Genomic DNA, 25286 nt, shown 5'->3' with positions numbered 1-25286 from the left:
CTATTAATGATTGCCTCAATTTCAGAGCCTGTTATTTGACTATTCAGAGATTCAACTTCTTCCTGGTTTAGACTTGGGTGGGTGTATATGTCCAGGAATTTATCCATTTCTTCTAGATTTTCTAGTTTATTTGCATAGAGGTGTTTATAATATTCTCTGATGATAGTTTGTATTTCTGTTGGATTGGCGGTGATATCCCCTTTATCATTTTTTATTGTGTCTATTTGATTCTTCTCTCTTTTCTTCTTTATTAGTCTTGCTAGTGGTCTATCAATTTTGTTGATCTTTTCAAAAAACCAGCTCCTGGATTCATTGATTTTTTGAACGGTTTTTTGTTTCTCTATCTCCTTCAATTCTGCTCTGATCTTAGTTATTTCTTGCCTTCTGCTAGCTTTTGAATGTGTTTGCTCTTGCTTCTCTAGTTCTTTTAATTGTGATGTTAGGGTGTCAGTTTTGGATCTTTCCTGCTTTCTCTTGTGGGCATTTAGTGCTATAAATTTCCCTCTACACATTGCTTTGAATGTGTGCCAGAGATTGTGGAATGTTGTTTCTTTGTTCTCTTTGGTTTCAAAGGACATCTTTATTTCTGACTTCATTTCGTTATGTACCCAGTAGTCATTCAGGAGCAGGTTGTTCAGTTTCCATGTAGTTGAGTGGTTGTGAGTGAGTTTCTTAATCCTGAGTTCTAGTTTGATTGCACTGTGGTCTGAGAGACAGTTGGTTATAATTTCTGATCTTTTACATTTGCTAAGGAGAGCTTTACTTCCAACTATGGTCAATTTTGGAATAAGTGTGGTGTGATGCTGAGAAGAATGTATATTCTGTTGATTTGCGGTGGAGAGTTCAGTAGATGTCTATTAGGTCTGCTTAGTGCAGAGCTGAGTTCAATTCCTGGGTATCCTTGTTAACTTTCTGTCTCGTTGATCTGTCTAATGTTGACAGTGGGGTGTTAAAGTCTCCCATTATTATTGTGTGGGAGTCTAAATCTCTTTGTAGGTCTCTAAGGACTTTCTTTATGAAGCTGGGTGCTCCTGTATTGGGTGTATATATAGGATAGTTAGCTCTTCTTGTTGAATTGATCCCTTTACCATTATGTAATGGCCTTCTTTGTCTCTTTTGATCTTTGTTGGTTTAAAGTCTGTTTTATCATAGACTAGGATTGCAACCCCTGCCTTTTTTTGTTTTCCATTTGCTTGGTAGATCTTCCTCCATCCTTTTATTTTGAGCCTGTGTGTGTCTCTGCACGTGAGATGGGTTTCCTGAATACAGCACACTGATGGGTCTTGACTCTTTATCCAATTTGCCAGTTTGTGTCTTTTAATTGGAGCATTTAGCCCGTTTATATTTAAGGTTAATATTGTTATGTGTGAATTTGATCCTCCCATTATGATGTTAGCTGGTTATTTTGCTCGTTAGTTGATGCAGTTTCTTCCTAGCCTCGATGGTCTTTACAATTTGGCAGTTTTTGCAGTGGTTGGTACTGGTTGTTCCTTTCCATATTTAGTGCTTCCTTCAGGAACTCTTTTAGGGCAGGCCTGGTTTTGACAAATTCTCTCAGCATTTGCTTGTCTGTAAAGTATTTTATTTCTCCTTCACTTATGAAGCTTAGTTTGGCTGGATATGAAATTGTGGGTTGAAAATTCTTTTCTTTAAGAATGTTGAATATTGGCCCCCACTCTCTTCTGGCTTGTGGAGTTTCTGCCAAGAGATCTGCTGTTTGTCTGATGGGCTTCCCTTTGTGGGTAACCCGACCTTTCTTTCTGGCTGCCCTTAACATTTTTTCCTTTATTTCAACTTTGGTGAATTTGACAATTATCTGTCTTAGAGTTGCTCTTCTTGAGGAGTATCTTTGTGGTGTTCTCTGTATTTCCTGAATTTGAATGTTGGCCTGCCTTGCTAGATTGGGAGGTTTCTCCTGGATAATATCCTGCAGAGTGTTTTGCAACTTGGTACCATTCTCCCCGTCACTTTCAGGTACACCAATCAGACATAGATTTGGTCTTTTCACATAGTCCCATATTTCTTGGAGGCTTTGTTTGTTTCTTTTTATTCTTTTTTCTCTAAACTTCTCACTTCATTTCATTCATTTCATCTTCCATCACTGATACCCTTTCTTCCATTTGTTCAAATCAGCTACTGAGGCTTGTGCATTTATCACGTAGTTCTCATGCCTTGGTTTTCAGCTCCATCAGGTCCTTTAAGGACTTCTGTGCATTGGTTATTCTAGTTAGCCATTTGTCTAATTTTTTTCAAGGTTTTTAACTTCTTTGCTATGGGTTTGAACTTCCTTCTTTAGGTAGGAGTAGTTTGATTGTCTGAAGACTTCTTCTCTTCAACTCGTGTATCTTAAGACTAAAATCTTAAAGTATGTTTTCTGTGTGTGTGTACCAAAAGTAAATTGCAAATCAAAAAGTGAAGATATTCAGAAAATTCTTAAATATTTAGAAATTAACTACACTATTAAATAACTCAATCAAAAACAAAACCACAAAGGAAATAAAATACTCAAACTGAAAGATAATGGAAACACAGCTTATCAACATTTGTGGGATACTGCTAACAATGTTTAATGAAAAATTCATAGTTTAAAAGCCTACATTATAAAAGAAGAAATGGTTAAAATAAATCATTTAAATTATCACATTAAAAGCTAGAAAAAAAGAACAAATTAATTTCAAAATAAGTATGAGCATGAAAACAATGAAGATTAAACTATAAATCAATGTAATAAACATAGACAACAGTAAAAAGGCCTGAGGTTTATTCTTAGAAAATATTAATAATATGTCTAAAACTCTAAACACAATTAAAGAAAAATAAAAGCAAAAATATCAGGAAAGAGAGGGGGGATATTATGAAAAGGAGGAAAGACAGATTTTGAAGGCTACAAATGGAGTATCTTGAATAACTTTACCACATGAACTATAACTGAGATTAAATGAATACATCCCTTTTAAAAAGTAATTGACCAAACTAACTCAAGAAATTAAAAAGAATATATTTAATGAAGAAAACTCTGGGTTTATACATTTTTAATAATAAATTCTATAAATCTTTAAGACAAACTTTACCAGTCAAACATTTATTCATTTTTTTATGTTCTTTTTTTTAATTTTTTTTATTTTTTATTATTATTATACTTTAGGTTTTATGGTACATGTGCGCAATGTGCAGGTTAGTTACATATGTATACATGTGCCATGCTGGTGCGCTGCACCTCAATTCCCACCTATGAGTGAGAATATGTGGTGTTTGGTTTTTTGTTCTTGCGGTAGTTTACTGAGAATGATGACTTCCAGTTTCATCCATGTCCCTACAAAGGACATGAACTCATCATTTTTTATGGCTGCATAGTATTCCATGGTGAATATGTGCCACATTTTCTTAATCCAGTCTATCATTGTTGGACGTTTGGGTAAAAAAGGTGAAATTCATGCTTCTAATTAGATTTTATGAGACATACATCACCATCATACCACATATCTCACAGCCTTTATTGAAGAAAAAATGTGAACATATATTTGTCATGACATAGATGTAAATATCTTCAACAAAATAACAGCAACTAATGACATATAAAAACATTAATATATCACAACCAAGTGGGGTTTATCCTATGAATGCAGGATTAGTTTAACGTTTGAAAATAAATCTATTAATAATCACCATAACAGAATAAAAGAGGAAAACTTCCTCAACAGATGATGATCGAAAACCAGATAGCTATATAAAACTATATATCTCATGGTAAAGGACTGACTAATTTATCTCTCAGATTGGGGACAAGACAGGAATGTATACTTTAACTACCTCTGTCAACATTGTACTAAAGATCCCAGCTCATAAAGTAAAACAAAACAAACAAAAATTATATATATACTAGAAGGAATGTCCAGTTGTGCATACTTGAAGACTACATAATATCTGTAAAAAATTTTAATGACCAAAAATATTTTTTAAACTATAAGATTTAACATTTAAATATAATCAGATTGGAGGATACAAAGTTAATACATAAATAGAATTTCTTTTTTCTTTTTCATTCTTTACCTACAATTTCTATTGGACAAATACAATTTTCTTGTGCTATATTTAAAAGATAAACATTCTATTTGCATTCTTGTATTGTTTACCCTTAATTTAAAAATATACATTTATGTTTACTTATTCCTATCAGGATCTTGACTTTATTAATATCTATGGACTCCTCTCAAACAGGATAAGCATCTATACTTGTTCTCACCTAATCTTTTCACTCTCTGAGTCTGCCATGCTAGTATTATGCAGATTTTAGCTCATAGTTGATATTTTTAAACATTTTACTAAACAATAATATACCTACAGGAGAGTTTGTATATCATAAGTGATTTATAAATTTTCACAATCCATTCATGTAACATGTTCTCATCATTAAGCCAAGCAATACCAGCTCCCAAAAAAACACATCTCAGGCTCCCATCCAGTAACTGCAACTCTCTGCATCTTTTCTAATTTTTAACAGTTAGTTTTGCCTGTTTTTGTTTTCTATAATAATATGATAATGAGCATATACTTTTCTGTGTCTGACTTTTTAAGTTCAAAATTATGTTTCTGAGAGTCTTCTGTTTTCTGCATGTAGTTGTAGATAGCTCATTCCCAGTGATGCGTAGAATTCTGTTATGTTAATATGGCACAGTTATTTATCCATTCTTTTATTAAGGTAAATTTCTTTTTTATTTTTCTAGTTATAGTTATTATGAATAAAGTTTCTATGGGCACACTTACACATGTCTTTGCTGAATATGCACTCATTTCTTTAGGATATATAACCAAATATGTATTGCAGGATCAGAGCATATACATACAGTCAGCTTCAGTAGATACTGGTAGTATTTTATTGTGGTACCAATAATCTCACAGCAGTGTATTGGAATTTTGAGTGATTTCCTTCTGTTTTATTTTATAAATAACGTTTTACCAGCTATCTGGATATTCCTTAGCATCAAGTCAATTGACCATCATACTGATTGTGGAGAGAAGGGGCACTATTGTGTAGAAAAAGAGCGCTTATTTGCATCCAAGCTCTTTTATTTACTGAGTATGTAGGCACAGACTCACTTCTTTTCCCATCTATACACTGAGAGTGAGAATATATACATAAAGCCTTGTTGTAAGAATTGTAGATAATGTGAGGTATCTGAAATGGAGAGTAGCCCAGAGTACATGCTTAAAAATTTGAGTTTCTTTCATCTTTGCTGCATACACATCCTCTATTATGTGCTCACTAAGGGCTTTGGAAAAAGAATGGATCCACTGTTAAAAAGAAAAGCAACCTTCCCATAACTGTTGCTTCTGAAGTTCAGCAAGAGGTGTCACTTACATCCCCAAAGAGAGGAAGACAGTCAGGTTATGTAGACTATTGATCCTTAATTAGGAGAGAGACTGAAGTGATTAGATATCCTTTGCATGCTTTATTAGGCTGAAATGAATCTTATAAAACTCGATTTAACTGATTTTGAGATTCTAGTAAAAAACATATGGACCATTAACAGCTTACTTTAGCAATTAGAGATGTTGAATGTAACCTAAAGGTCATCTGTTCCTAGTTTAGGAAGTAACAGATTCTTATGATAATCTTCTAACTCATAACTCCTATACATTTTTATCGTAAGAAATGATTGCTTCTCAGATCTTGGTTTTCTTGCCTCAGCTCTATTGGCTTAATAAATACCAACTTTGAATTCACAGACTAAATCTGCAGCTTAATTTTGAAGATTTCACAATTGGCAGCATTTATTCCACAGGGATCACTTACCTTTAAAAGCAGGACATTTCTTGGATAGCGGCTATCAGCTTCCTTGTTTTCATTAAAGTTGGATTATTCTGCATTTGCTAATTTCAGGCAATATTTTCCTGTTTTGCTGTAAACAAGTTAAAGGAATTATATACTTTTTTTTTGTACACACAGTAAAGTGTGTTTTAAACTGGCAGATTTTAGCTGTGGCTGAGGAACAAAATGGCCAAACTGATGGAAGAACTAACACAAAGTGCACATCAGTGGCAAAACAAATATAACAATTTAGAAATAACCTGTCCAGCACCAGATATTTCAAAAGAATACAAATGGTGATGTGCTAGTCATACATGCATATGCTTTATGTTTGAAAAGAAATATGCTCAAAAATCTAGAAGGGCCAGGCACGGTGGCTCATGTGTGTAATCCCAGCACTTTGGGATGCCAAGATGGGAGGTTTGCTTGAGCCCAGGAGTTCGAGACTAGCCTGGGCAACATAGTGAGAACCTGTCTCGACATAAGATTTAAAAATTAGCCAGATGTGGTGGCTCATGCCTATAGTCCCAGCTACTTGAGAGGCTGAGATGGGAGAATCACTTGAGCCAGGGAGGTTGAGGCTGAGGCTGTAGTGAGCCGTGATGGCACCATTGCGCTCCCGCCTGGGTGATAGTGAGATCTTGTCTCAGAAAAAAAAAGAAAAAAAAAAAAAGAAAGAAAAAATTAAAAGAAAAACTGGAAAGATAGACTTGGAATCAACTGAAATTAAATTTAACTTTTTAACAACCAATCACTACTCACATGCCTCAGCAGTAATTAGGCTACTAAAAATATAATCACTTAACTAAAGATAGTAAGTTAATAGAATAATTTACTTTCATATTTGAATTTATTCTCTGAATAATTCACTTTGAATATAGCTCTTTAAATCGCTTCTCCATCTTGATGATCCTCTAATTCTGCAGAACACACTCAGCCCAAAAATATGTGTATGGTCCTTTGGTATGGTTCTTAGTTTTTAATTTCATTTATCATTGAATGATCAATATTCTTTACCTTTTCAAGTATTATTTTCAAATACTTTCATATCTCAAACCAGGTTCAAAATCAACCTGCTGTAGCAAAGGTTCCTGGGGATTATAACATGATATATATTCTGCTTCTATTAAATACTTCAGATAATATTTCACTAATAATAAATGATCTTATCTTTTTGTTCCTTTCTATTTCCACCTCCATATTAGCACAATTCTAGAGGATAAAATATATATACATTTTTCAAATACTATTTTGTGTTATTTTGTTTGTGATAATATATCTTCTAGAGGCCAATAAATAAATAGAAAAACGTATCTCCCCTACCAATAGATAAAGTAACTATATTTAACCAGTGTTTTCTTTGTAAGGTTTATTAGCATGATTTCAGAAAAGGGAGATGTTATGTTGCTAGTTGCAGTTGTTGTATAATTCTTATTCATTTAATCATCACGTCAAATATATAGACAATAAAATGTATGTTAGAAAAGCATCACTGAATAAGTAAATATAGAATTGATATTAAGTATATTTTTGATAAATCGCACATATAGACTCTTCAATGTTATCTTTTTTGTTAGGCAATAGTCTCTACAAAGGTTATAGTGAATTCAGACAAGCTATTCAAAACCTATAGAATTGTGATTTAGCTCTTAGGACTAACGTTCCAATGAAGTAAATGTAATTTATTACTCAATTCGTTACACTGAACTCATAGGCTCAACCACAGGTTACCCTACCTAGGTTCTGGAGTATTTTTTCAACATTCTGCTCTCCCAATCCCCATGTTCTCCAAACCCTCACTGGCTAACAGTCAGCATTATCTAGAGAATTCATATAATCAACCGGAGTGAGCAATGTTGGTATCTTCTACTCAAAGCATTAACTTTTAAAGTAATACTGAGATTAATTCTGGCATCAATATTCAATACTAGAAAATTATGCCTTAAATAATTGTATGTTTCTGGATAAGGCTGGTATAGGAAAATATGAACAAGTCAATGTGTCTAGTATCCTAATTTGTTCAAATAAGAACTCCAATTACAACATCATCATGTGCTGGAATATGACAGGAATAATTCTAACCAATCTCATCATATCTAAATGACTTTCCCCTTAGCTCACTACTCCAAACCATATTTGCCTTTATAGCTGTTAGTCAAAGAAAGCAGGCCTAGTCCTGTCTTTGGGTCTTTGCAGTTACTATTACCTTCACTGAAATGCTTTTCTCCCAGATACCCATAGGATTCTCTCACTCAAGTTTCTGCTGAAATGTCCACTTCACAGGGAAGCCTTTCATCTCCAATTCACCACATACCCCTCAAGGATAGGTGTCTTATGCTACTTCCCTACTTTACTTTTCTCTCTGGCAATTACGATAAATTAAATAACGTTATTTACCTATATGTATATATATATATTTTTTTTTACTGTCTATAAAAGGTAGATGCAGTAAAAGGTAAATTTGTGAAGACAAGAAAATTTTGGTCTGATTTGTTCACTTCCTTATACCCAAAACTTAGAGCAGCTCCTTTCTACTATTAGGTTATCAACAATATTTGAGTATGAGATAATCAATGATAAGAATTTTTATAAGCTTTGTGAAGAACTTTTATATTATTTTGTATATGAGACTTTTTTATTTTTTTTTTCGAGACGGAGTTTCACTCTTGTCACCCAGGCTGGAGTGGAATGGTGCAATCTCCGCTCACTGTAAACTCTGTCTCCCAGGTTCAAGAGATTCTTCTGCCTCAGCCTCCTGAGTAGCTGGGATTATAGGCACCTGCCACCAAGCCCAGCTAATTTTTTGTATTTTTTAGTACGAGGTTTTGTATTTTTTAGACGAGGTTTCACTATGTTGGCCAGGCTGGTCTCAAACTCCTGACCTCAGGCAATCCACCCGCCTCGGCCTCCCAAAGTGCTGGGATTATAGGCGTGAGCCACCGTGCCGGGCCCAAGACTTTTTAATAAAGAAAATACGAATCTGAAGAAATCAGAACATGCTTGGAAAAGCAATTTCAGTCTAATGCTATTATTTTTTATCTTAAGTGTTAACAATGAGCATTCCATTCTAATCTTTTTTTTAATATTTGAAAATATTTATTCTGAGCGAAATATAAGTGACCATGGCCCATGACACAGCCCTCAGGATGTCCTAAGAACATGTGCCCAAGGTGGTCGGGGTGCAGCTTGGTTTTTTACATTTTAGAGAGGCATGAGACATCAATTAAATACATTTAAGAAATACATTGGTTTGGTCCAGAAAGGCAAGACAACTGAAAGCAGAGGCTTCCAGGCTATATATGAATTTAAACTTTCTGGCTGACAGCTGGTTGAGTTTGTCTAAAGACCTGGGATTCATAAAAAGGGAATGTTCAATTAAAATAAAAATTGTGGATACCAAAGATCTTTTGAAGTCTTATAGTGGCTGCCCTTAGAGACAATAGATGACAAATGTTTCCTATTCAGATCTTAGTTAATCTCTTTAGGATTGGGAGGGTCGGGGAGAAAAAGATCTAGCTATATGAATAGAGATTCTTTACAGATGCAAATATTCCCCAACAAAGAACAGTTTTGTAGGGGCATTTCAAAATATGGCAAAGAAATACGTTTTGGAGTATATTTTGATTTTCTTCCTTGTCTCATAATGTTATGCCAGAGTCAGGTTGGAAAGTAAATCGTGATATATAGGGTTAAATAAAACCCATCTGATGAGAATTTGATTTGTAGGGCATGAGTCCCCAGACCCCTTAGACAGGAACTTGTGCAATATAAAAAATCAGAGTTTAGTCCTCAATATCTTTATAATACTGAATTTTTGTGTATAATATTTTATGTGAATATTGTATATTTCTCCACTTATTTAGGTTATTTTTATTTTTATTTCTTTATTTTATTATTATTATACTTTAAGTTTTAGGGTACATGTGCACAATGTGCAGGTTAGTTACATATGTATACATGTGCCATGCTGGTGTGCTGCACCCATTAACTCGTCATTTAGCATTAGGTATATCTTCTAATGCTATCCCTCACCCCTCCCCCCACCCCACAACAGGCCCCAGAGTGTGAGATGTTCCCCTTCCTGTATCCATGTGTTCTCATTGTTCAATTCCCACGTATGAGTGAGAATATGCGGTGTTTGGTTTTTTGTTCTTGTGATAGTTTACTGAGAATGATGATTTCCAATTTCATCCATGTCCCTACAAAGGACATGAACTCATCATTTTTTATGGCTGCATAGTATTCCATGGTGTATATGTGCCACATTTTCTTAATCCAGTCTATCATTGTTGGACATTTGGGTTGGTTCCAAGTCTTTGCTATTGTGAATAGTGCCGCAATAAACATATGTGTGCATGTGTCTTTATAGCAGCATGATTTATAATCCTTTGGGTATATACCCAGTAATGGGATGGCTGGGTCAAATGATATTTCTAGTTCTAGATCCCTGAGGAATCGCCACACTGACTTCCACAAGGGTTGAACTAGTTTACATTCCCACCAACGGTGTAAAAGTGTTCCTGTTTCTCCACATCCTCTCCAGCACCTGTTGTTTCCTGACTTTTTAATGATTGCCATTCTAACTGGTGTGAGATGGTATCTCATTGTGGTTTTGATTTGCATTTCTCTGGTGGCCAGTGATGGAGAGCATTTTTTCATGTGTTTTTTGACTGCATAAATGTCTTCTTTTGAGAAGTGTCTGTTCATGTCCTTCGCCCACTTTTGGATGGGGTTGTTTGTTTTTTTCTTGTAAATTTGTTGGAGTTCATTGTAGATTCTGGATATTAGCCCTTTGTCAGATGAGTAGGTTGTGAAAATTTTCTCCCATTTTGTAGGTTGCCTGTTCACTCTGATGGTAGTTTCTTTTGCTGTGCAGAAGCTCTTTAGTTTAATTAGATCCCATTTGTCAATTTTGGCTTTTGTTGCCATTGCTTTTGGTGTTTTAGACATGAAGTCCTTGCCCATGCCTATGTCCTGAATGGTAATGCCTAGGTTTTCTTCTAGGGTTATTTTATGGTTTTAGGTCTAATGTTTAAGTCTTTAATCCATCTTGAATTAATTTTTGTGTAAGGTGTAAGGAAGGGATCCAGTTTCAGCTTTCTCCATATGGCTAGCCAGTTTCCCCAGCACCATTTATTAAACAGGGAATCCTTTCCCCATTGCTTGTTTTTCTCAGGTTTGTCAAAGATCAAATAGTTGTAGATATGCGGCGTTATTTCTAAGGGCTCTGTTCTGTTCCATTGATCTATATCTCTGTTTTGGTACCAGTACCATGCTGTTTTGGTTACTGTAGCCTTGTAGTATAGTTTGAAGTCAGGTAGTGTGATGCCTCCAGCTTTGTTCTTTTGGCTTAGGATTGACTTGGCAATGTGGGCTCTTTTTTGGTTCCATATGAACTTTAAAGTAGTTTTTTTCCAATTCTGTGAAGAAAGTCATTGGTAGCTTGATGGGGATGGCATTGAATCTATAAAATACCTTGGGCAGTATGGCCATTTTCACGATATTGATTCTTCCTACCCATGAGCATGCAATGTTCTTCCATTTCTTTGTATCCTCTTTTATTTCATTGAGCAGTGGTTTGTAGTTCTCCTTGAAGAGGTCCTTCACATCCCTCGTAAGTTGGATTCGTAGGTATTTTATTCTCTTTGAAGCAATTGTGAATGGGAGTTCACTGATGGTTTGGCTCTCTGTTTGTCTGTTATTGGTGTATCAGAATGCTTGTGATTTTTGCATATTGATTTTGTATCCTGAGACTTTGGTGAAGTTGCTTATCAGCTTAAGGAGATTTTGGGCTGAGACAATGGGGTTTTCTAGATATACAATCATGTCATCTGCAAACAGGGACAATTTGACTTCCTCTTTTCCTAGTTGAATACCCTTTATTTCCTTCTCCTGCCTAATTGCCCTGGCCAGAATTTCCAACACTATGTTGAATAGGAGTGGTGAGAGAGGGCATCCCTGTCTTGTGCCAGTTTTCAAAAGGAATGCTTCCAGTTTTTGCCTATTCAGTATGATATTGGCTGTGGGTTTGTCATAGATAGCTCTTATTATTTTGAGATACGTCCCATCAATACCTAATTTATTGAGAGTTTTTAGCATGAAGCGTTGTTGAATTTTGTTAAAGGCCTTTTCTGCATCTATTGAGATAATCATGTGGATTTTGTCTTTGGTTCTGTTTATATGCTGGATTACATTTATTGATTTGCGTATATTGAACCAGCCTTGCATCCCAGGGATGAAGCCCATTTGATCATGGTGGATAAGCTTTTGGATGCACTGCTGGATTTTGTTTGCCAGTATTTTATTGAGGATTTTTGCATCAATGTTCATGAAGGATATTGGTCTAAAATTCTCTTTTTTGGTTGTGTCTCTTCCCGGCTTTGGTATCAGGATGATGCTGGCCTCACAGAATGAGTTAGGGAGGATTCCCTCTTTTTCTATTGTTTGGAATAGTTTCAGAAGGAATGGTACCAGTTCCTTCTTGTACCTTTGGTAGAATTCGGCTGTGAATCCATCTGGTCCTGGACTCTTTTTAATTTCAGCATTTTGAAGGATGTTAAATAGTAGCAATGTTAGAAAGGTGATGAATTACATAAGATAATTCACCCATTAAAAATTAATAATATCATGGGATAGTTTCTGCTATAGAAAAGAAGTATCATGAAGCCAATTTGTATTTCAGCTTTTAGTAATGGCACCTTGATAACTTGCACTATGTTTTATAGGGATAGGCAGAGCCTGAAGCTTCCTTGATTTATTCAAAATTCTTAAATATTTTTCATCATCTCAGTACTTTTTTTCAGACTAATGTTTTATCTGAAAATATTGTTATTTGGAAAGATTACTTATTGAAAAAAATAGTAGACTTGCTTCAACATCTTTGGCCTACATCTTAAAATATGTGAACTAAAAAAAAAATAATAACATTGCCTTGTGCCCATTCATTTAATTTTTTTCCCTATAAATCAGAGCTCTGTGTCTCTGTGTCAGCTCTGTAAACTGAATTTAATTAGATCCCTCTGAATTTTGTCTTCACTAGTTATCTATGTTTAGTCTTTAATAGCAGTTTAAAAAGAATGGGGAAGCGATACTGACCTCATCTGGGTAGGGTTAATGATTGTTCTCATCGTCTGTTCTTCTTGGAACTATTTTTCTTGTTAATGTTTCATCACAACATCCTTACAACACAATTTTAAGGCATTACAAAAGAGACCTCTGTATGATCATTTTGTCATTGATTTTCTATTTTATTTATTCTTACGTAGAAATAGTAATTCTATAACACTAATTCAGAAATGTCTTATAAGTCTACACACATAACAAAAACTAAAATAAGTGGGTACAGAAATCTAGAAAGCATGACAAATTAACAAGAATAGATAAGATGAAGCTGGGAATAAGGTTAGTACCCAAAATACACACCAGAAAAAAAAGTATGTTTTTTCATTGTAGCTCACTATTTTTAAGCTTTAAATTAACCAAAACAAAGAGGAAAACACAGTAAAATTTATGTGATAATAAACATGATAAGCTTTAAAGTCCTTATGATAAAAGCTCAGTAATTCAGAAGAACATCTATAACTAAGATTGATAGCCAAGAGAAGTTTTCCCTGTGAGAGCTCAGAAAGTGCCCACTCTTTCGTAATTAACTACATTATCAGAGTAAATTCAGCAATTCATTTCATAGTTCTGTTTATTCAGCCGTGTGTAATATGCCCTAACCAAAAGATGTATATGTAGATAGTAGGATGAGTTAATTTGGAGTTTACCATTTTATGTTTTTTTTCCTCATTCTTTCACCTAATACGACTCTGCATTAAGTAATGGAATTACAGTAATGAACAACAGAGCTAGGGTCTACATTGTCAAGGAGTTCATAACCTAGGAGGAAAGAAAGATATTGAACAATTAATTGATTTTGTGATAAGCATTAGTAAAAACTTTATGACATGCAATAAGCATTAATACTACAGACTCATAACTAGTCTTGGGTAGAGGGATGTGAATAATACATCTCAGTCTTGGGGAAAAAACCAAGATTATTTGATTATTGTTTGCACGATATATCTTTTTTTCATTCTTTTACTTTTAACTTATTTCTGTTCTTATATTTTGAATTTTGGCTTATTGAATTGCTCTTTGCTTGTGGATAGTAAAACATTTTCTTTAATTGAAGTGTTTAGGCAATTTAAGTTTAATGTGATTACTATTATGTTTGTATTTTAATCTATTATCTTTCTCTTTGTTGTTTATTTGTCCTATCCTTTGTCCTATTTTTCACTTCTTCTTTCTTTTGAATTTTAAAAAATGCTTTTATTTTATCCCCATTATTGATGTATTAGTTATAACGTTTGTGTGTATGTTTGTTATTTTAGTGATTGGTTTATGGATTATAGTACATATATTTAACTTATGAGTTCTACCATCTAATAATATCACTTTAACTATAAGAATCATACAATAGTATGCTTCTGTTTTCCCCTCATGGCCTTGGTGCTATTTTCATACATTTTACTTCTACAGATATAATCAAACCAACACTACATTGATTCCACTTTGTTTAAATGTCAATTATCTGTTTATAAATTTACCTATTTAAGTAATAAAGATAATAAACTTACCCTCTTAGTTACCACTGCCAGTTCTCCTTATTCCTTTGTGAAGATCTGTATTTCCATCTGAAATCATTTTCTTTCTACCTGAAGGATTTCCTTTAATTTTGTAGTATGTATCTTCTGAAAATATGTACTTTTTTCAATTTCATATGCGTTTAAGGCTCTTCACCTTTTTTGAAAGATACTTTTGTTGGCTACAGGATTATAGGTAGATGTTTATTTCATTCCGTATTCTGTCAAGTTGTTCCATCTTAGAATTGGAGGCCCTTATCCTTTCCAAGCAAAAATGCCTTATTTTGAGCTCTGGCTTATAATCTTCAACTCTACACACTTTTCTACATGTGCAGAGAGGATTTTAAAGACAATACATATAATATAGGTACTCTATGCATAAAAAGATTATAAAAAAATACAAAAATGTATATTTGTATTGTATATGCTCAACATTAAGTAATAAGGTAAATCTATATGGATGCTGATAGCAGATGCTTCTCCCATCAAACAAAGAAATTTGAAGTATTTTTTAAATGACCAACTAAAAACAGCAAGTGTCCCTAAGGGAATCAGGCCACAGAGGTTAATCGCTGGAGTTTAGCATCCATATCATCGTAACCACAAAGATAGCATAGTGCTCCTTATACAAATTAGAGTCCTATGAAGGGAAGTTCCTACCACTGAAACAGAGAGCTAATAACAGTTAACCTTCTATTCTGTGGAATCAGCAAGGAAAATATGTAAAGGAAAGAAAATTATAAAAGACTGACAAATACGTATGTAAAAATAGTAATAGATTTAAAAATAGCAATACATATTTTTGGAGTATAGTTATTAAATGTAAAATTTTTTTTTTAAGCTGTAGCATATTTTTTTCTTTTATTATTATTATTATTATTATTATTATTATTATACTTTAGATTTTATGGTACATGTGCGCAATGTGCAGGTAAGTTACATATGTATACATGTGCCATGCTGGTGCGCTGCACCCACCAACTCGTCATCTAGCATTAGGTATATCTCTCAATGCTATCCCTCCCCCCTCCCCCCACCCCACAACAGTCCCCGAAGTGTGGTGGGAATTGAACAATGAGAACACATGGACACAGGAAGGGGAAATGTAAAATTTAATAAACATTTTAAACAAAAAAAGGTTTATTTAAAGAGAAAATTGGTACTGTAATTGACAAATATGAGCAAATAACCAAGAATACTGGAGGGATGAAGAAATGTAAAACACTAAAAAATAGCCATTAAGAAAGATTGGGGGTAACATGAGAAGGACAGAAGCTCTCCTTGTATGTTTGGCAGTATACAATGGAGAAAAGGAAGAGAAGCTATATTTGAAATGGTATTTGCTGAAAAAATATCCAGACTAGAAAATAATTCTGACTTCTGAAATAGAAGAAAAGTCTTGGACAACAGAAATACAAATCTGGGTCCAGATACACCATTCTGAAACTACAGATTATGAAATGTGGAGAGAAATATTAAAGGCTGCATAAGAAAAAGACTGAATAAAGTGAACAAATATTTCCTACAATATCTCATCAAAAAGAATGAATGTCCACAGACAATAGATTAATATCACTGAAGCATGAGGGAGGATATATCTGTTCAACATTAAATAATACTTTTTTTTTTTTTTGAGATGGAGGCTTTCTCTGTTGCCCAGGTTGGAGTGCAGTGACGTGATCTCGGCTCACTGCAACTTCTGCCTCCCAAGCTCAAGCAATTTTCCTGCCTCAGCCTCCTGAGTAGCTGGGACTACAGGGGCCCACCACCATCCACAGCTAATTTTTGTATTTTTAGTAGAGATGGGGTTTCACCATGTTGGCCAGGCTGGTCTCAAACTCTTGACCTCGTGATCCACCCGCCTCAGCCCTCCAGCGTGCTGGGATTACAGGTGTGAGCCACCGTGCCCAGCCAACCTTAAATAATTCTATACCCTGCTAAGCTGTCATTTAAACACTGTGCAAAAATACAAACATTAAGAAACAAACTTACAGACCAAGACAATTTCCTACTCCTATACACTCACTAAAAGAACAACCAGAGAACAAACTTCCGTAAGAAAGATGGAGATGTGAGGAGCAAGAAAAATGACCTAAGAAATACGTAAATATTATAATAAGTAAAATAGCTGATTACATAGAGAGGTTTAGAAGCAAGATGTAAATAAAGTTTTGATAAATTATCAGTTTTAATAAATCTGTCTGTAATTTATTTTAGCTATAGTTATCTGTAATAAGATCAAACTAGAATGTATAACTTCCAAAGAAGTAAAAAGTAAAAATAAAAAAGGGAAGAAAAATCAATAAATATAATTAATGTTTTTAAAAGAAGGTGTGAAGAAATTGCATGGTCATTGGGATAACACCAGATAAATTATTAAATATATATCCATGTTTATAAACACTCACAAAATGTTAAACAGATTACACTTTCCTGAAGACAAACAGATGCTTTCATGTTGGATTAAAAATATTCTTTATCTTATTTTGCTAATTTATCTTTTACTACATTTTCCTCCAATGTGGTTAAAAAATTTGGTTTAATAACTTAGAAAGTTGAAAGAGATAGAAAATAACATGCTAAGAAAATGTTCATGAAATAAAAGTTAGCAAGTTATATCTGACACGTGTACCTGTATTTTAAGACAAAAATCAAAATTCATCACCAATTACTGAATGACAAAATTTAACTAAGCTATAGGAATAATTTTATATTAATATGGACTAAAAATACAAAGTAAAAATTTATAGAAATGGCTGTATTCAAAATTATGTAGTAAAATTTAATTTATGAAAAAATTGGGTAATACAATCAAATATTAATAAGAATAAGATAAACTAACAATGCAATTAATATATTTATTTAAAACTCTGCATTGCAATAGTAAAAACTTTCTTCTAGATCACAAAGCATTTATACAAAATCAGATCTTTTACTAGACCACAAAGAAAATATACATAAGCATTAAAAATCAAGAGTCCATGAAATATATAGCCTATGGCCAAAATGTGATAAAATTAGAAACCAATTACAAAAAGTCCAGAATTTTTATATTTTTGAAAATTAAAACAAGACAAAATAATTAATCAAGCAGAATGAGCCAACCTCTTAAAAGGTGAAAGAGGAAATGATCATGTCAATGTTTTGAACTGAATGGCAACAATGCCATTATAAGTAAAAACTAATGGGACATGTCTAAAACGATATCTGTAAAATAACTTCTAGTCCATGTTTTAAAAAAACAAATAACTAAGAAGGTTTAATTAAACTGAGTGATCAATTGTGCTTCTTACCAAATATTTCTGGCATTTGCCCTTTTCTGCACACATGATAGGATTTTATTTCCGTGCTTCTTGAAATTAGGTGTCAGTATGTAACTTTTTAGGCTGATGAATTTTGAAAGTCAAAATTCAGTGTTTAATGTTTGGGGAGAAATTCCAAGTGCCATTTTCTGAGATACCATAATATTTGTTTGTCTACTGCTGCAATGATTGTGGTAATGTGTGCCAAGACAAGGCATTTCTCAGCTTGTTTTTTATGTAAGTCTGAACAACACTGTTGACAGCAAACGTGTAGGCCTTTTTCCCACACCAACCAATTCTTCAACGCCAGCTAGATGTCCTACAATTCAATTCAATTTTGACACTACTTGAAGTTGGCATCATATCCTGCAAGTTAAAGGGCTCAGTCTCACAAGACTCCACTTCAGATGGCAATTACAAGTCCTGTGGTTCCTGTACTTCTGACAGATTGGCTATAAATCTGAGGTTTCCATTATTCCCTCCTTGGGTTCAGTAATTTACTAGAATGGCTCACAGAATTCAGGAGGCCACTTTATTTACTATTGCTGGTTTATTATAAATGATACAACTCAGGAACAGCCAAATGGAAGCTATGTATAGGGCAAGGTATGGGAGAGGAAGGGTGCATGTGTCTCTTCCATGCACTCTCCTGCATGCCGCCCTTCCAATACCTTGATATGTTCACCAACCAAGATGCTCTCTGAACCACCTTGTCCAGGGTTTTTATGGAGGCTCCATGCATGATTGATTAAATCATTAACATTGATAATTAACCCAATCTCCACTCCCTCTTCCCTCCCCAGAGGTCAGAGGGCTGGACTGAAAGTTCTAACCCTCTAATCATGTTTTGGTCTTTCTGTTGAAGAGCTGCTATCCTAAATTTATCCAAGGGTTCTCAGCCACTAGTTATTACATTAGCATACAAAAAGGTACGTTTATCACTCCAGAGATTACAACGGTCTTAGAAGCTCTTTAGAAAGTGGGTACTAGGCCCAGCTACTTGGGAGGCTGAGGTAGGAGAATGGCGTGAACCCAGGAGGTGGACCTTGCAGTGAGCCGACCTTGCAGTGAGCCAACAGTGCGAGACTCCGTCTCAAAAAAAAAAAAAAAAAAGAAAGAAAGTGGGTACTAGGACTAAGTATTATTACAAAAGATTTTCTATCACTCGTATCACTCAGGAAGTTACAAGGGTTTTAAGAGCTCTGTGCCAGGAACCAGAAATGAAGATTAAATGTATATTTCTTATTATATCACAATATAATAATAAATATAAGCAGAAACTCTCTGTCAATCAACATTGAATGTGTAACATTAACAGAAATAATTTTTTTATGTTTATTTCACCAAGATTTGAGGATTGATAGACATAATAGACTAGTGGCTGTTATTCAATTTAAGAAGTTAAAAATAGAAAAACAGACATGAAAAGACTAGTAAAATAGATAAATCTCTGTAAATATTGTTCCGGGACAAAGGAAGTGCGATGTAAATAAACAATATGTAGATTTTAAGAAGGGACCAATTTCCACATGCAATAGCACAAGAAAAAATTATGAGACACTGTAAGACATTTTATACCAAATATTTTGAAATAAATCAAAACAAAATATCTTAAAAATATATAAACTAGCAAAACATTAAAGAAAATACCTGAATTACAATGAAGCCATAAAACAGCAAATTAGGTTTCAAAATATCCCTCAAAAAGGCACCAGAATAGGTAGTTTCACATTAAACAAACCTTCAAGCATTTCCCCCATTTATATTAGGTGTTTCAAAGAACACATAGAATAAAAGTTTCACAACTCAATTTATAAATCCAACCTAACGTTGTTAGCTAAAAACTGGTTGAAAAACACTATCAAAATGGAAATTATGGAACATTAAAATTATTAAAATTCTTATAAACAGTGAACTGGAATAACCTTAGTTTGAGCTCGTACTCTCTAGTTGGCCGCAATCCCCATAGTAATAAGGGATAAGTAATAAGTTTTATGTAATCCTTATAAGTGCTGCAAATAGACTGAAGCTATTGGCAGACATACTGACCCACTCAGCCAGGAAGTAGTTGCATAGTGATGAAAGGGTGAACCTTAGGGAGGACTCTTGTATCCCATTTTCCCATTTTGGATAACCAACCCACTGCTTTTCCCAAAGTGGCTTATACATAATAGAATTTTGCATGTGCCAAGATTTTGAAAAGAGCTGGGATCACTCTTCTCATTTCTTACACTCACCTCAATTCAAATATTTGTTATCTGCCACGTCCCCATGAACATTTTAGTGTGTAATCATGGAGTATCTGGGAATTAATTCTAGTTTCAGAATTAATGAAACATAATTGATACTAAGAATAAACTTGTGTTGGGTGCTGACTTTGGGTGTAATTAAAATGGTAAATCTGAGTTGTACAATTTTAGGTTCACTTTCAGTGTTGTATAAATTCAAATACATGATAAAAGTGAAAAGATATCATTGAAAATGTACCTAATTATTTTAATTTGCCAATTATTATATTAGCTTTTTACATTATTTTATCCTTCACAGAACACATCTCTCATCAAAGTAAAATATCGAGTCCCAATTGAATTGGTTGTAACGTTCTGAGGAGGAATCACTTGAGACTATTATCTTGGAAACAAAGAATAAAAGGTCATATACCACTCATAAGGAGCTAGTGGTTATTTTCATATGTGAAGGAGAGTGCCAGCTACCTACCAAATTTTATATAGGACACCAAATATTTTCTTAGTGGTGTTTTAGGAATTTCTGGTATAGTTTCAGTTTCATATTATGTTGAATATGTGATAGAAGTATTTCACATATACCAATATTTGAAAGTAGTGTACATCTAATTTCTTTTATTATTCAGTATTGTTTTTATTATTCTGCTTTGTGATTTTTACTTTATTGTCATCAGAAGAAGTCAATGTATTAAAAATTTCTCCCAAAGCGTTTTTCCTTTAAACTGTTTTGTCATTTTATATTGCTTGTTTTCTGTTGAATTACCTTATTTGGGTGCTATTCTCAACAAAATGAAACTTTGTACGTTTAAAATCTTTTAGAGTATTTTAAAATCCATCACCTGTCACTTAGTGAGCAGTATACACTGTCACATTTTTTATAAAGCCAATCTCACTTGTCTTGTAAAACTGTGGTATAAAATAGGCTAATCATAGCCTATTGAGCTTTTGTACTTTGGTGTTAACGATTTTAGTGAAAACGGACATATTTATTTAAAGTTGGAAGTTAAAAAAAAAAGGCAAGGTTTTTAATTGCTTAAAGCATTTTTAGCAGATTTCATTTAATTTTGTATCAATACTTCAGATGTTTTAATTCTACCAACTAAGAACCAACTGGAATCCCGAGTCACTCGACACATTTAGGAGAGTAATTATCTTTGATATAGATTTATCTTTGGTTACATGGGTTTCAACATACAATTTTTATTTGAAAGTTGATTTGCTATATTCATGAGCAAAACCATGTGAAATAATTTAAACTAAGTATGTTTCTGGCAAGTTTGAAAGTTTGACATTTTCAGAAGAAAAATAACAAAATGCTTTTGTGGGAGAATTTTGTATTGTTTTGCTGCATTCACTCTCCACCACTTATAAATTAATTGCATTCAAATGTATAAATTTGCTAAGTACATAATAAAAATGTTTTCTTGTAGCTTTTTAAAATTTTTATTATTTTAATGAAAAATCCCATATATTTCACTATACATATTCCTACACAAAGTAATATGTACAATAAAAATGCAAAAATCCTCAATAAAATACTGGCAAACTGAATCCAGCAGCACATCAAAAAGCTTATTCACCGTGATCAAGTGGGCTTCACCCCTGGGATGCAAGGCTGGTTCAACATACACAAATCAACAAATGTAATCCAGCATACAAACAAAACCAAAGACAAAAACCACGTGATTATCTCAGTAGATGCAAAAAAGGCCTTTGACAAAATTCAACAGCCCTTCATGCTGAAAACTCTCAATAAATTAGGTATTGATGGGATGTATCTCAAAATAATAAGAGCTATCTATGACAAACCCACAGCCAATATCATACTGAATGGGCAAAAACTGGAAGCATTCCCTTTGAAAACTGGCACAAGACAGGGATGCCCTCTCTCACCACTCCTATTCAACATAGTGTTGGAAGTTCTGGCCAGGGCAATTAGGCAGGAGAAGGAAATAAAGGGTATTCAATTAGGAAAAGAGGAAATCAAATTGTGCCTGTTTGCAGATGACATGATTGTATATCTAGAAAACCCCATTGTCTCAGCCCAAAATCTCCTTAAGCTGATAAGCAACTTCAGCAAAGTCTCAGGATACAAAATCAATGTACAAAAATCACAAGCATTCTTATACACCAATAACAGACAAACAGAGGGCCAAATCATGAGTGAACCCCCATTCACAATTGCTTCAAAGAGAATAAAATACCTAGGAATCCAACTTACAAGGGATGTGAAGGACCTCTTCAAGGAGAACTACAAACCACTGCTCAATGAAATAAAAGAGGATACAAACAAATGGAAGAATATTCCATGCTCATGGATAGGAAGAATCAATATCTTGAAAATGGCCATAATGCTCAAGGTAATGTATAGATTCAATGCCATCCCCATCAAGCTACCAATGACTTTCTTCACAGAATTAGAAAAAACTACTTTAAAGTTCATATGGAACCAAAAAAGAGCCTGCATTGCCAAGACAATCCTAAGCCAAAAGAACAAAGCTGGAGGCATCATGCTACCTGACTTCAAACTATACTACAAGGCTACAGTAACCAAAACAGCATGGTACTGGTACCAAAACAGAGATATAGATCAATGGAACAGAACAGAGCCCTCAGAAATAATGCCACATATCTACAACTATCTGATCTTTGACAATCCTGAGAAAAACAAGCAATGGGGAAAGGATTCCCTATTTAATAAATGGTGCTGGGAAAACTGGCTAGCCATATGTAGAAAGCTGAAACTGGATCCCTTCCTTACACCTTATACAAAAATTAATTCAAGATGGATTAAAGACTTAAACATTAGACCTAAAACCATAAAAACCCTAGAAGAAAACCTAGGCAATACCATTCAAGACATAGGCATGGGCAAGGACTTCATGTCTAAAACACCAAAAGCAATGGCAACAAAAGCCAAAATTGACAAATGGGATCTAATTAAACTAAAGAGCTTCTGCACAGCAAAAGAAACTACTATCAGAGTGAACAGGCAACCTACAAAATGGGAGAAAATTTTCACAACCTACTCATCTGACAAAGGGCTAATATCCAGAATCTACAATGAACTCAAACAAATTTACAAGAAAAAAAACAAACAACCCCATCCAAAAGTGGGTGAAGGACATGAACAGACACTTCTCAAAAGAAGACATTTATGCAGCCAAAAAACACATGAAAAAATGCTCTCCATCACTGGCCGTCAGAGAAATGCAAATCAAAACCACAATGAGATACCATCTCACACCAGTTAGAATGGCCATCATTAAAAAGTCAGGAAACAAGGTGCTGGAGAGTATGTGGAGAAATAGGAACACTTTTACACTGTTGGTGGGACTGTATACTAGTTCAACCATTGTGGAAGTCAGTGTGTTGATGCCTCAGGGATCTAGAACTAGAAATATCATTTGACCCAGCCATGCCATTACTGGGTATATACCCAAAGGACTATAACTCATGCTGCTATAAAGACAAATGCACATGTATGTTTATTGCGGCGCCATTCACAATAGCAAAGACTTGGAACCAACCCAAATGTCCAGTAATGGTAGACTGGATTAAGAAAATGTGGCACATGTACACCATGGGATACTATGAAGCCATAAAAAAGGATGAGTTCATGTCCTTTGTAGGGACATGGATGAAATTGGAAATCATCATTCCTAGTAAACTATCGCAAGGACAAAAAACCAAACACCGCATGTTCTCACTTATATGTGGGAATTGAACAATGAGAACACATGGACACAGGAAGGGGAACATCACACACTCTGGGGCCTGTTGTGGGATGGGGGGAGGGGGGAGCAATAGCATTAGGAGATATACCTAATGCTAAATGACGAGTTAATGGGTGCAGCACACCAGCATGGCACATGTATACATATGTAACTAACCTGCACATTGTGCACATGTACCCTAAAACTTAAAGTATAATAATAATAAAAAAAGTATTCATAACTTAATTTTAAAATGCTCATATGTAAGGAATGGTTAATTATTTTGAACCAATGTTCTTAAAGGTACCGTAAAGTATGATTGAGATATTCAGTTTGAGAACAGATATGGAACTTTCACATTATATTCTGCACTGAATAATTATTTTCCCAATTTGTGCTTAGATGTATTCTTCTTGTTTCAGGGCCTTTATTACTGAATTCATAGCTTTTTAAAAAATCAGTAATTTATCAAAATATATTGTATCATTTTCTTTAACATATACTCCTTTCTATTACTGTCTCCTGCCGGCCCCCAACCCTCCCACCAACTGCTTTAGGCCACAAATGTTAACACTCTGATGTGTATCCTTGCACAATGTACTCCATGGTCCCTTAACTATATACAAATGCATTCACACACACACAGACATTTAATTATACACCTATGTATTTTGGTTTTCAGTTTTACAAAAATGGGTCTGTAGTATAGACACTTCTTTTCACCTTGCTTTATTGATTTTTGGTATTTCATATATCTGTAAGTCTTGCATAGTTTTTACATCTTCTAGTTTTTAATGTCAGTATAGTATTCTGTTGGTGAATCATGGTTTATTCAACCCTGCGCTTATTGATGTGATTTACATTGTTTCTAATATTTTATCTTCCATAACCATCTTTATGTCTGGGTACTCATGCAATTAAATGTATTACTAGGAGTAGATTTTAAGGTTAGAGGGTATGGACATTTTAATAAGTATTCTAATATTGCTTCCACCAAAAGCATACGCATTATATATTTATTGATATATAAAGTAAATATAAGCTTCTTTATATCCACCAGTATATAAGAGCATATATCCTCTGCCTGCCCTCACTGGCACTAGTGATCGGAATAGTTTCTTTTTAATTTTTTTATTTTTTCAACTACTTGGGAAATTGAGAATGTTTAGATATATTTTGTAACATTTCATTTATTTAGATTTGCTTTTCTGTAAATCATACATTCATATTCTTTGCACATATTTTTACTGCAGTCTTTCTCTTTTTAGTTATCAATTCATAAAATGAAATTTACTTTGAGGATATTATACTGGGAATATTCTTATACTTTTTTCTTACACTTGCTTTAGATCCTTTCAAAATTAATAGTCAGGTTTCATAATATGATACTTATCATTGAAGTGTTAATTATAGAAGAATACATACATTTAAAAGTTGCTAAGCAATATACGTGCTTTAATTCTCTCTCTAGCCCTTCTAATTCCAATATATAATCACTGGCAAAAGTTTGGAGTTTAAAAAACCATCCTTTAGACATTCTCTAGAACAGATCTGCATATGACAAGTTCTTTTAGCTTTCTTTCATC

The sequence above is a fragment of the Pongo abelii genome, chromosome 15 (assembly GCF_028885655.2).
Source record: "Pongo abelii isolate AG06213 chromosome 15, NHGRI_mPonAbe1-v2.0_pri, whole genome shotgun sequence".
Taxonomy (NCBI): domain Eukaryota; kingdom Metazoa; phylum Chordata; class Mammalia; order Primates; family Hominidae; genus Pongo; species Pongo abelii.
Note: the sequence above shows the minus strand (reverse complement) of the source record.